This window comes from Pistacia vera, unplaced genomic scaffold (genome assembly GCF_008641045.1).
Source record: "Pistacia vera cultivar Batoury unplaced genomic scaffold, PisVer_v2 Contig758, whole genome shotgun sequence".
Taxonomy (NCBI): Eukaryota; Viridiplantae; Streptophyta; class Magnoliopsida; order Sapindales; family Anacardiaceae; genus Pistacia; species Pistacia vera.
In genome coordinates, this window is record NW_022196621.1 from 161179 (window position 1) to 173974 (window position 12796).

Below are 12796 nucleotides of genomic sequence, written 5' to 3' on the forward strand. Positions count from 1 at the left end.
GTTCCAAACAGGTTCCAAAACAGGTTCTAAAATCGATTCCAAACCGGGTACCCGTTATAGGTTCTAAACAGGGTACCCTTTTTAGGCTCTTTTTCCAGGTTCCGGTTTCTCCACACACAAGAATTGGAACCAGAAAAGTACAGTGTCGGTTCCAAAAAATTGGAACCGGAACCTACCCGCATTATGCCAGTTTCGAGTAGGTTCCGGTTCCGGTTCTACCCCCAAGTTCCAGTTCTACCCGCTACTCGTGCTCACCGCTATCAAATAGCAATAAAATAGACCAGTTTGGTACTTGGTAGGTAGTTTTCTTGGGATTCGACACTCGTTTACTCGAGCTTTTCTACTTGTGCGATTTTGTACACTTGCGAATAGCCTGTCAAGTTTTTGACGCCGTTGCCAGGGAACTATTTTTTTTTTTTTTTTTACCAATATCAATATGAAATATTTAGTTGCTAATTTGATTTATTTTCTTTTTGCTTAGAAATTAATTTTTATTTTATTTTGCTGTCTTTGTTTCTTTTATTTAGATCCTAGAGAGCTTACGTTCAACAGGTGGTGGTGATCTTAATCCCTTAGATTCTGAAATCGAGAGAACGGCTAAACAGTTGAGGAAAGAGGCAAGGCAAGCTAACTTAGAAAAATCAATGGTTCACACGGGAATTATAAATCCCAATGTGGAAAATCAAGAGAATGAGAATAAGGATATCATAGGAGGCAATGCAACTGGTGGAACGGTAGTGGTTCGAAGAGCATTGAAGGACTACTTTAGTCCTACTGTCGACGGGTGCTATTCTAGCATCAGGAGACCACCAGTTCAAGCAAATAATTTTGAGATCAAGCCAGCAATTATTCAAATTATTCAACAGTCAGTCCAATTCGCAGGTTGCCTAATGATGATCCCAACTTGCTTATCGCCAATTTTCTAGAGTTGTGTGACACATTCAGGCATAATTATCTGATGATGCAATTAGGCTAAGGCTTTTCCCATTCTCTCTTCGGGATAAAGATAAAACTTGGTTGATTTCTCTGCCATCTGGGAACATCATGACATGGAATGAGTCAGCTCAAACATTCCTTACTAAATATTTTCCACTTGCCAAGTCCGCCAAGCCAAGAAGTGACATCACAATTTTTTTCCAGCAAGATATGGAGTCGCTTTATGAAGCTTGGGAGAGATATAAGGATCTCTTACGGAGGTGCCCTCACCATGGTTTACCAATCTGGTTGCATGTGCAAACATTCTACCAAGGGTTGCTGCCAACTATTCAAGCCATGATAGATGCTACAAGTAGAGGAGCCTTGAACAATAAAACACCAGAGGAAGCATACAATTTGATTGAAGTGATGGCGAACAGTAACTATATGAGGACTTTGGAGAAAATTTCAACAAGGAGAGCAGCAGGAGTGCACGAAGTGACAGCTACACCGTATTGGCTGCTCAACTTTCAACCATTCAAAAGCAATTGGGTACTGTTCTAAAGATAAATGCAATTGATTCTTCTCCTCTAACTTGTGAATTTTGTGCAGGTAATCACTCATCAAGAGATTGTCAAGAAGGGAGTCCATTTGCCTCACTTGAACAAGAAAATTATGTGAATAACTTCTAAAGGGGGCAAGGAAATCTGTACTCAAATACTTACAATTCATTATGGCAGAAACATCCCAACTTCTCATGGTTCAACAACAATGAGCATAAACAACCTCCTGTTTTTCAAGCTCAAGAGCCAAAATCTAACTTGGAGAATGTGCTTACTAAGTTCATTGAAGAGACAAGCAAGAGGTTTAAGAAGACTGAAAACCTTGTCCAAAATCAGCCAGCCTCTATTAGAAACCTTGAGACTCAAATGGGGCAAATCCATAGCATATTAACGGGAAGAGTTCAAGGAGTTTTGCCGAGCAATACAGAGAAGAATCTCAAGGAACAAGCACATGCAGTCACCTTGATGAGTGGAAGAACTTTGGAGAATTCAGAAGATGAAAAATGAAAGCAAGAATAAGAGAAAGATCTGAAAGAAGAGCAGAAGAATGATCGCCACGACGAGGAAAGTTATCGCCGCAACAAAGGTGAAAATTTGAAGAAGATCGTCAACATGAATGACAATCGCTGCGGCGATGAATATGGTGGTTGCCACGATCGTGAATCAGCGCTCAAATCATCAGAAGTTTCAACTTATCACCACAGCGATGAATCTTGTGGCCACGGCGAGCATGAATCTGAGTAGAAAATTTCTTCGAGCCATGCAAACCTTCCATACCCACACTGTTTGAAGAATCAGAAGCTTGACAAGCAATTCGGTAAGTTTATTGATATGTTTTGAAGTTTGTATATTAATATTCCTTTTGTTGATATGTTAGAACAGATGTCGAAATATGCAAAGTTTCTAAAGGAGATCCTCACACACAAGAGAAAATTCGAGGAACATGATAACGGAAGGATGCAGCATGCTGATTCAAAAGAAACTACCACCTAAACTACGAGATCCAGGGAGTTTTACTATCCCTTTTATTATTGGTAGTTGTTACTTTGATAAGGTTTTATGTGATTTAGGGGCAAGTATAAATTTAATGTCATTTTCTATTTACAGAAAACTTGGATTAGGAGAAGTGAAGCCAACCACTGTGTGCTGATCGATCAATAACATATCCTTGGGGGGGAGGGGGGGGGGAGAGTGTAGAAGACGTCTTGACTAAGGAAGACAAACTGATTTTCCCAGTTGATTTCATAATGTTAGACATGGAGGAAGATAGGGAAATACCTTTAATCCTAGAACGACCTTTTCTAGCAACGAGTAGAGCATTGATAGATGTTCATCAGGGGAAATTAATCTTAAAGGTAGAAGATGAGCAAGTGGAGTTTAGTGTTTTTGATCCTAAGAAGCGTCCATCCGACTTTGACACATGCTTTGAGATTAGTGTCCTTGATAACATAGTGAATAAAAAATTAGAAGAAAACTACCCTAGTTCACCCCTAGAGAATTGTTTACTGAACTCTAGGATTATGGAGGTTGACTTTGAGATGGTAGATGAACAACAATTAAAGCCCTATTTGAATGGTGAAAATAAGGATATGAGGGCTTGGATTCTCCTAGACGATCCGGATTGAAGAAAACAAAAAGTCAATCTTGCAACTTTAACCAAGCGCTTTTGGGAGGCAACCCAAGCTTTTTATTTTTATTTATTTTTATTTTTCTTTTATTGATTAGTTTGTTATTTTTGTAGGTGTTAGTTGTAGGTGTTAATTTTCAAGTGTGTTTAATTTTTTTTCTGTTTAGTTTAAATAATTTTGATATTGTGTTTGTCACTCTAAATTATAAATTTAACTAGTGATGTGTGTTGTCGATAAGGTACACCGAAAGTCTCTTTGTTTTGCAGGAATCTGATTTCAATGATGGAATGAAATGAGAAAGGTGGTTGAACTTTCATGCTTATTCGCACTTCACTATTGCAAAAGGGGGTAACTTTTCTTTTTCTCTTTTTTCTTTTTCCTATGCTTAACATTGAGGACAATGTTGATTTTAAGGTTGTGGGTAGGAATTTAACTTTGAGCAGATTTTTTTTTTCTTTTTTTTTATGGATATGGATTTAGGGAGCAGAATGTTTTTTATTTTGTGAGTTTTTCTCTTGGATTAATTTATATGTCTATGATAGGAATATGATTGCAGTAACATGTAACAAATAGAGAACATTAATTTTTTCCTTTAATTACAGATGATTGTAAATGTTAATGACATTTAGTTTGAGACCCTAGCAGTTTGTGGATTGAAAGTTGTTAAGTTTACTTACTTAGAGACGTTTTATGTGGGAATTTTTCATAGACATTTTTGCAATCTCAATAAACTCTAGAACTCATTTGACAACCACTCGAGGCGAAATCCTAGAGTTCAAATCACTTAGGAAATGATTTAGGCTATTTTTGGACTGATTTAGCCTTTCAAGTCGACCATTTTTATTATCATCGCTAGTTAACCCTTTGAGCCTTTTTAACACAATGTAGCCTTGTTTTTCTTTCTTTGAACTTAATTTTTACCCTACCCTGATTATGAGCCTAAAACACAATCCTACCCGTTTTATCTTTAAGAAACTTAATTGTTATTCAAGCTTATTACTAGTATTGGTGACGAAGTGTAGTTTTGCCACAACCCAGGTTTATGCGAAGAAATTGGTTGGGGGTTGTGGAGTGCTCGTAAGATCAGTGGGGATGTGTGTGTGTTTTCTACTTTCCTCTTATTATTGTTGTTAGAAAAAAGAATCTGGAAAAAAAAAAAAAAGAGAAAAAATGATGAAAAAAAAGAGAAAGAAAAGAAAAGTGGGCATTGAAAAGCATTATGAAGTTTTGAAATTATGCAAATGGGTTTATATTACTATTGAAAAGAAAGAGCTCGATAAAGGTTGGGAAGTTACTGAGTGAAAAAGGGAAGTGTTTTTGTATGATAGTAATAAGAATGAATGAAAATTAAGTCTCTTAATTTGATTTTTGTTAATTTCCCTTTCTGTTCCTTTATGAACTCATACCCTAGCCTAACGTTACAACCGTTACAAAGACCTATTAATCCAAGGTAATGTGAAATTCTACATTAGTGGAGAGTGGTTTGAAAAGTAAGCCTATGGAGTTTGATTCCATGATTCACATATAAGTCATAACCCGAATACTGAGATTAAAATTTGTTCATGAATGTTGTGCATAAAACCATCCAGGTTTGTAGACTAATGGTTTGTGGTTGTATGGATGTTCTAGGGTCAATAATGAAAATGGAATTGATGTTTGCATTGTCTGTGAGTTTAGGCGATTTTTAATTATTCTATTTGTTTCGTGTATATGCAATTTTTGAGTCAACTTTATGAATTGATCCAAGAATTTTTGTTAGTTTTAGTTCTTTTTATGTTTATTTTTATTTTTGGAGTCTACGTTAAGTTTAGTGTGGATGTTTGTGGGTATCATCATTGGAAACCCTCACGAGACTACAAATCATCCAACTAGGGCCACCTAGGGGTTTAAAGGCTTGTTGCATACGCTAAATGCAATCGTGTAAATCTACAAAAGTGATTTAGGATAGTTTAGATATAGGTTTTAAGTGGTTCTTTTATTTTCAAGCTTAGAGACTTGTTTTATAGCTTAGTTTGGTAGGGACTAGCAAAAATTCTAGTTGGGGGTTGTGATAAGAGCTTGACAGTATATATTTTGTTAGTGATTCAGTTGGATTATTTGTGGAAAAATGTGTTTAATTTGTGAAATTTGAGTTAATTATTTCATAAATACCTTTTACAGGATCACGAGTGTATTTTCAGTAATTTTAGGTTAAAACCGATATTTGAAGGAAAAAGAATGATGTTGATGGAATTTGTGATGAGTTGGAACAAACGGTGTAAGAATCGGAGTTGAAACGAGAAAGTTGTGACTCGTCAAAGATACAACGTAAAATCTGGAAATCCTTCAAGATAAGTATGCTTCGATGTTTTGATCATAACTTGAGCTATAGAAATCAGAATTAAATGATTCTTGTGGAGTTGGACTTATTCAGAGAGCTACAAAGTTTGTGTTGATGACTTTTCCAAATTCTTAAGATTACAGACTCGTGGGACAGAAAGAACGATCGCCGCAACGATAGATCACGGGCCTGTTTGGGTTATTGTATTCTCCTAGTCTGAATTTGAAAGGTTTAAGGCATTTAATTCTTTCCTAATTAACCTATAAACCCTAGCACTATAAAAAAGGGTCTTTAATTAGTTTTTAGAGAGAAGGAGAAAAGGCGGCTACTATTTTGGAGATAGCAATTCCTGCAGTTCTCGTTCGCCAATTAGAGAATTTTTTTCTATTTTTCTTTCTTGAACTCATGTTTGTTAGTATAATGGTTGTTTCTATTACTGCAATTATGAACTAAACTCCTTTTCTAGGGCTAAAGATGTAGCCCAATTTATGAATATGTATTGACGTTATTGTTGTTGATTTTAAATTGAGCATTAATTCTAAGTTTTATTATTGTGTGTAATGCTTTCAATTCTTAAGGGCTCGAGAGTTGAATGATTTTATGAGTTGGGTTGAGATCGAGAGATGAGACCTGATTAGTCTAAGGTAATAAAACCATAGATTGAGAAAACGCTAGAGATAGGTTATCGCGATCTGTGAGGCTCTGGTAAATTCCATAGAACTTAATGATCTCTTAGCTTCTAAATCCAATTTAGAGATATTTTGAGTTGTTGCTTAAGAGTTAATTCGCTAATTGTTTGAAAGAATGTTAGTGGAATATTAGGGAGTTTGGCCTTTAGAATAAACTTAATTAGGTTAGCAATAATTGTCAATGCATATGATTAAATTGCTGTGAAATCTGTACCCTAGGTTTAGTCATATTGATCTTTTTACCAAAGTGTAAATAAAATTCTGCTTCTGTTTAGTTTTTAATCTGTTTTATTTTTCATTAAATTCATTCTTAAAATTTTGTTTCATCAAATAGCAATAAAATAGACTAGTTTGGTACTTGGTAGGTAGTTCTCTTGGGATTCGACACTCGTTTACTGGAGCTTTACTGCTTGCGCGATTTCGTACACTTGCGAATAGCCTGTCAATCGTCACAAAACTCCTGAAGAAAATCTTGTTATTCAACATAACAATACACATCCATAATCCTTTCCAACAACCATTCATACATCTCTTTCTTACTCACAATCAATTCCAAATACGATCTCCACCATTAGTCCAAACCAATCTTCACATCCTTCAAACTCTCAACCATCTTGTTCCCTTGAAATAGACCTTACTTGCTACAAACTAGTTTCATTAGTTCCAACTTCCCTTAGGCCATCAGAACTGACATCTCACCAAAAATCAAAAGAGCAATTGCCTACTTGTGCACTTGTAGTTGATTTAACATCTTCACAACGCTCCAATCCATCCAATTTTAGTTTACCTTCCACATCAATCACCAACACAAATAATCAACCAACATCAGCTACCACCACAAATACTCATCCAACACTACAACATTATAGACATATAGCTACGAAAATTAGCTACAGAAAGGAAAACTGTAGCAAATATATATTTACAGTTACAAAAGTCAGTATTTATAGCTAATTGAAATAATTTTAGTGAGAAGACTTCCTCCCTCAAAGCTAATATTCATCTCTTGCTTTAATTTATTAAAATTGTGGCAATAACTAGTCATTTAGCTACATTGTATTAGCTATGGTAATACATTATAGCTAATTAATGTATTTAGCTATAAAGATTTTATTTACATAGCATATAGTATCATTATTAGCTATGAGTTTAACTATATAGCTATTATTTGTGCATTAGCTATAAAATATTGAAATTTGTAGCTAATTAATGTATTTAGCTATAAACATTTTATGTACATGGCATATATTATCGTTATTATCTACGAGTTTAACTATATAGCTATTATTTGTGCATTAGCTATAAAATATTGAAATTTGTAGCTAATTAAGATATTTAGCTATACAAATTTTATTTTCATGATAATAACAATATTATAGTATCATTATCAGCTATTAGTTTAAATATATAGCTAGTATGTGTGTATTAGCTATAAATTATTTGAATTTGTAGCAAATAAAGAATGTGAAAATTAATTTGCTACAGTCCTTATAGTATGTAGCTATAGGTATTCTAATTTATTTTTATTACTTATGAATTAAATAGTTATAGTCAAACATAGTGTTAATCACACCGCTAAAGTTATAGTAAATTAGAACCTTAAACAAATAGCTAACTTAAAAAAATTCTTTAACGAGCTAAGGGTGTGGGCTTTTGTAAAATAAAATTTTTATTTTAAAGGATCTATGAGGTTTTTGTCTTTCCTATGATAATTTAAAATTAACAGTTTATGAATTATAAATGATTTTAGGTATGAGATATGAGATATTATAAAAATTAGTAATATTACAAATTTGTATATATGGACTTGTATATATGTTTTAGATGATGATGATGATAGAGTTAATAATACTATTAATATTTGAGAATGAAAATATTTGTTTATTGTTAATTATATATAGAAAATGCAAGAAAAAAGAAAAAACAAATTAAATCATATAAAATACGGTTAAAATGATAGGAGATATTATATAAACTAAATCATATAAAATACTGTAAAATTACCTTCTTAAAAACTTTTTCATTGTTCATGTGTTTGGTTTAATACTTTGATAAAATTTTTAATACAATGGTATAAGACTATTGCAAAAGAATAAAGTAAGAAGAAGAAATCAAGAATGCTGGAGTCACAAATGTCAACGACCGGAGATGGCAATAGCAACAATTGGAACATCGACAGCTTATTTAATACCTATTTAAATTGAGGCTGGTAATAATGACATTGAAGCATTCATATTTTGTGAAAAAATTAATTGATAACATTTTAAATTACCAGGATGACAGATTTTATGAGCAGACAATTATATGGTTGATAATGACTTTATTAATGTTTTATTTTTTATACTATAATTTTTCTTATAACGTCATATTATCTATTTAATATAAAAATGTTGCTATAAATTTGTAATTATTATTAAATTCATTAATTATAGCAATATTTTTTACAATTAATTTTAATTGAAGCAATAAATTATAAATTCTTAATATAAATTATTTGTTTCATTGTAAATAATTATAATATTTAGTTACAAATTATATATATAAAAAAATTATGTCCTATTTAGTAATTTTTAAAAATGATAAAATTGTAATCAAGTTGAAAAAAGTAAGAGTGTGTTTGATATTGCTATAGCTTAAAAATAATCAATTATGTTTTAAGCTACAACAATAAAAATATTTGGTAATTAGCTTTTAAAACTGATCAAGTTTGAAGATGATTATGAAATAATCTGATTTATAAAAAGATTACAGGAAGCTATTTGGCCACAAAAGGCAGCAAAACATTCGATCGCCTTTTGTGGCTAAATGGCTTGTTAGAATCTGGTGAAACCGCCAGATTTCGATAGATCAGCTCATGCCAGTCCTTAGAGGACTAGCTGTGATATCGATGTGTCTTGACAATGATTGCTTGATTTTGATAGTTTATTGTTGAATTTTGACAGTTGGTTGCTGGCCACCTCTATTCTTTTCTGATTTCTTTTAAATAAATTTTAATTCAGATAAATTATTTTAGTATATTTTGTAATATTTATTAAGTATATACTAAAATATATTTTATGGTTATACATATATTTTATTGAGTAAAATATGTCATTTTAAGGGCTAGTTTGGGATTATTGTAGCTATAAGTTTAATCAGCTTATACCAAACTTTAAAAATAAATAGAAATGTGTTTGGTAAATTTAATTTTTGAAATTGTCGTGAGTTTCAAAAGCTATATACAATATATGTGTTTAGTAAATTAGATTTTCATATGTACAATGATCAAAAAGTATATACTCATTCTTAGATACATTTATAACTATAAATAGTATTTGGATAAATATTTTAAAAAATCTATTTAATTCATTTTATATATAAAGATTTTTATATAATAATTTATAGAAATAAAACCTAAAAAAATTGGTCTACACAATGGTAATCTCCATTGACAGCGATGATCAACTTTCGATGATCACTGAAGGGCATGTCCAGCAACACAGTTGGTGTTGCTAGGATTGGAATCTACCCATCCATGTAAGCCCAATGATTTTGCTAGAAGTTGATGCAGCGTTTGAGGCCTAGGAGTGAGCACGGGTAGCGGGTAGAACCGGAACCGGAACCAGAACCTACCCGAAACCGGTACTGTACGGGTAGGTTCCGGTTCCAATTTTTTGGAATCGATACTGTGCGGTTTCGGTTCCGGTTCTTGTGAGTGGAGGAACCGGAACCGGAACCGGAACCCGTAAAAAGGGTATCCTGTTTGGAACCTGTAGGGGCTACCCGGTTTGTAACCGATTTTTGGAACCTGTTTGGAACCTGTTTTGGAATCTGGACTACAATGAAATATTTGTGAAATGTGAATAATGGAGGGTTTCTATTATTTTACATATAAAAAAAATTTAAAATAGAAAAAGTTAAATTTTAAGAATAACTTAATTAAATAAATATACGAATACAATTATACTTATTACATATAAATTACACTATATTAAAAGCTTTAGTTTATTATGATACATTAATATTAAACTTTTGATTAATTAAGTGAATAATTGGAATTATGGTCTAATTAAAAGTGTTTTACATTTTTAATGTTATTAAAAGAATTATTTTTGAATAAAATAGTATATTTGATTGAGTAATAATATATTTAGTTATTTACTTCAATTATCAAGTTCTAAGTATATCTATAATAAATTAGTAATTAATTAATTATATATGATAAATTGATAAACATTAATAAATTTAATTACTAGTTAAATATCATACTTAATCAATTATAACATTACATTATAGTTAAATGATTACTTAATTAATTATAATTTTATAACATTACTTAATTGATTTATAGTATAATTAATTATAGCATTACATTAATTGATTACTACTTAATTAATTGACTTAGAAGTTATAATATTAGTATATTACTTAATTTAATAATTAGAAATTTAATTAATATAGTATTACATATAGATTTATAGTATAATTACTTAATCAATTATAACATTTTATTATAAACATTAATACAAACTTAATTAAATGATTAAAAATTTAATTAATTATAATATTACATTAAAAATTTATAGTATGATTACTAATAGTTAATTCACTATAAACATTACATTATAGTATGATTATATAATAATTATAATATTACATAATTAAATGGTTACTTAATTGATTATGACATTATATTATAATATTAGTAATTACTAATTTACTACATAAACATTAGCATAATACTTAATTAAATGATTAGAAATTTAATTAATTACAACATTACATTATAATTTATCGTACGATTATGTAATTAATTGTAACATATATTATAATTAAATAATTACTTAATTAATTATAATATTCTATTATGAGCACTGGGAGTTGCTGGAGACTTAAACCTGATAGTTGTTGTCTCGTCACTGTTATCATGCATGGTAGATCTGTAGAAACCACCGGAGTATCTTTTTTGTGAAGAGATCGTAACTCGTCACCCAAGAGTCGGGTAACAATTTAACAAATCATCTCTGGAAATTTGCCTGGGAATATTGATGCAATGAGGAGTAAGAGAGTCAACAGTAAGGAGCAGTGCATCAGTAGTCGTAGGGATAGCGAAATCAAGAGCATGGTCTTGGATTCGCCACACCATTGATAATGCAAATTAATTATAATATTATATTAAAGACTTATAGTATAATACTTAATTCATTGTAACATTTCACTATTTCATTATAGTATGATTAGTTGATTATAATAGTTACAATATTACATAATTAGAGATATTTAATTGATTATGACATATATTATAAATATTAATTATAACATTACATTATAAACAAATGATTACTTAATTAAATGATTAGAAATTAATTAATTAAATATTACATTATAGTAAATAATTACTTAATAAATATAAAATTATACATTACATTATATTATGATCACTTAATTAATTATAGCATTACATAGTTAAATGATACTAATTAGTTATAAATTTATAACATCACATTAAAAACATATAGATTATACTACGTTATATTTATACATTACTTAATTAAATGATTAAAAATTAATTAATTACAATATAACATTAAAGATCTATAATCTGATTACTTAATTCACTATAACATTACATTATAGTATGATCACATAATAATTTTAACATTACATAATTAAATGATTACTTAATTGATATGAGTTATGATATTATGTTTTAAACATTAGTAATTACTAATTTACTACATAAACATAGTCAATACGTAATTAAATGATTAGAAATTTAATTAATTATAACATTACCTTATAAACATTTCATTATAACATTAATTAAGCATTACATTATAGTTAAATAATTATACAATTAAATTATAACATTATTATATTACATTATTATGATCACTTACTTAATTATAGCATTACATAGTTAAATGATATATAATAGTTATGATTTATAACATACATTATAAATATTAGTAATTTACTATATTAATATATTTAATTAAATGATTAAAAATTTAATTAATTATAACATTACCTTATATATTTATAATATGATTACTTAATCAATTATAACATTCCACTAAAACATTAGCATATTAATTAAATGATTTGAAATTTAATTAATTAAATATTAAATTATAGATTTATAGTATGATTACTTAATTCATTATGACATTCATTATACTATTTAGTATGATCATATAATTAATATAACATTAATAATTAAATGATACTTAATTGATTATGACATTATATAATAAAATTAGTAATTTACTAATTTACACAATACTAATTAAATGATTAGAATTTATTAATTATCAACAGTACATTATAAATTTATGGTATGATTACTTAATTAATTATAACATTCTATTATAAACAATATTACAATACTTAATTAAATGATTAACAATTTAATTAATTATAATATTACATTATAATTAAACCCTAAACCCAAAAAGTATATTTGTTAGGGGTGTATTTGTAAACTTTTAAGGTATTTTTATCATTTTTTAAACTAATAGGGGGGTAATTGATTTTTTATAGGGTACCCCGGAAAGGAACCGGAACCTTCATTTTAGGTTTCGGTTCCTTGAATTGAAGAAACTACACTGTGCAGTTTCGGTTCCAGTTCTGGTTCCTTTTTTTGGGAACCTGCACTGTGCGGTTCCGGTTCCGGTTCCCCCGAAAAATAGAGGGTACCCG

General features: G+C 29.9%; 1 non-coding gene across 1 annotated transcript; it reads right to left on the reverse strand.

Moving 5' to 3' along the window:
- Positions 1 to 1107: 1107 nt before the first annotated feature.
- LOC116115981 lies at positions 1108 to 1214 on the reverse strand. The gene has a single exon (XR_004125755.1). It is a non-coding gene; the product is annotated as a small nucleolar RNA R71 (small nucleolar RNA).
- Positions 1215 to 12796: the final 11582 nt, after the last annotated feature.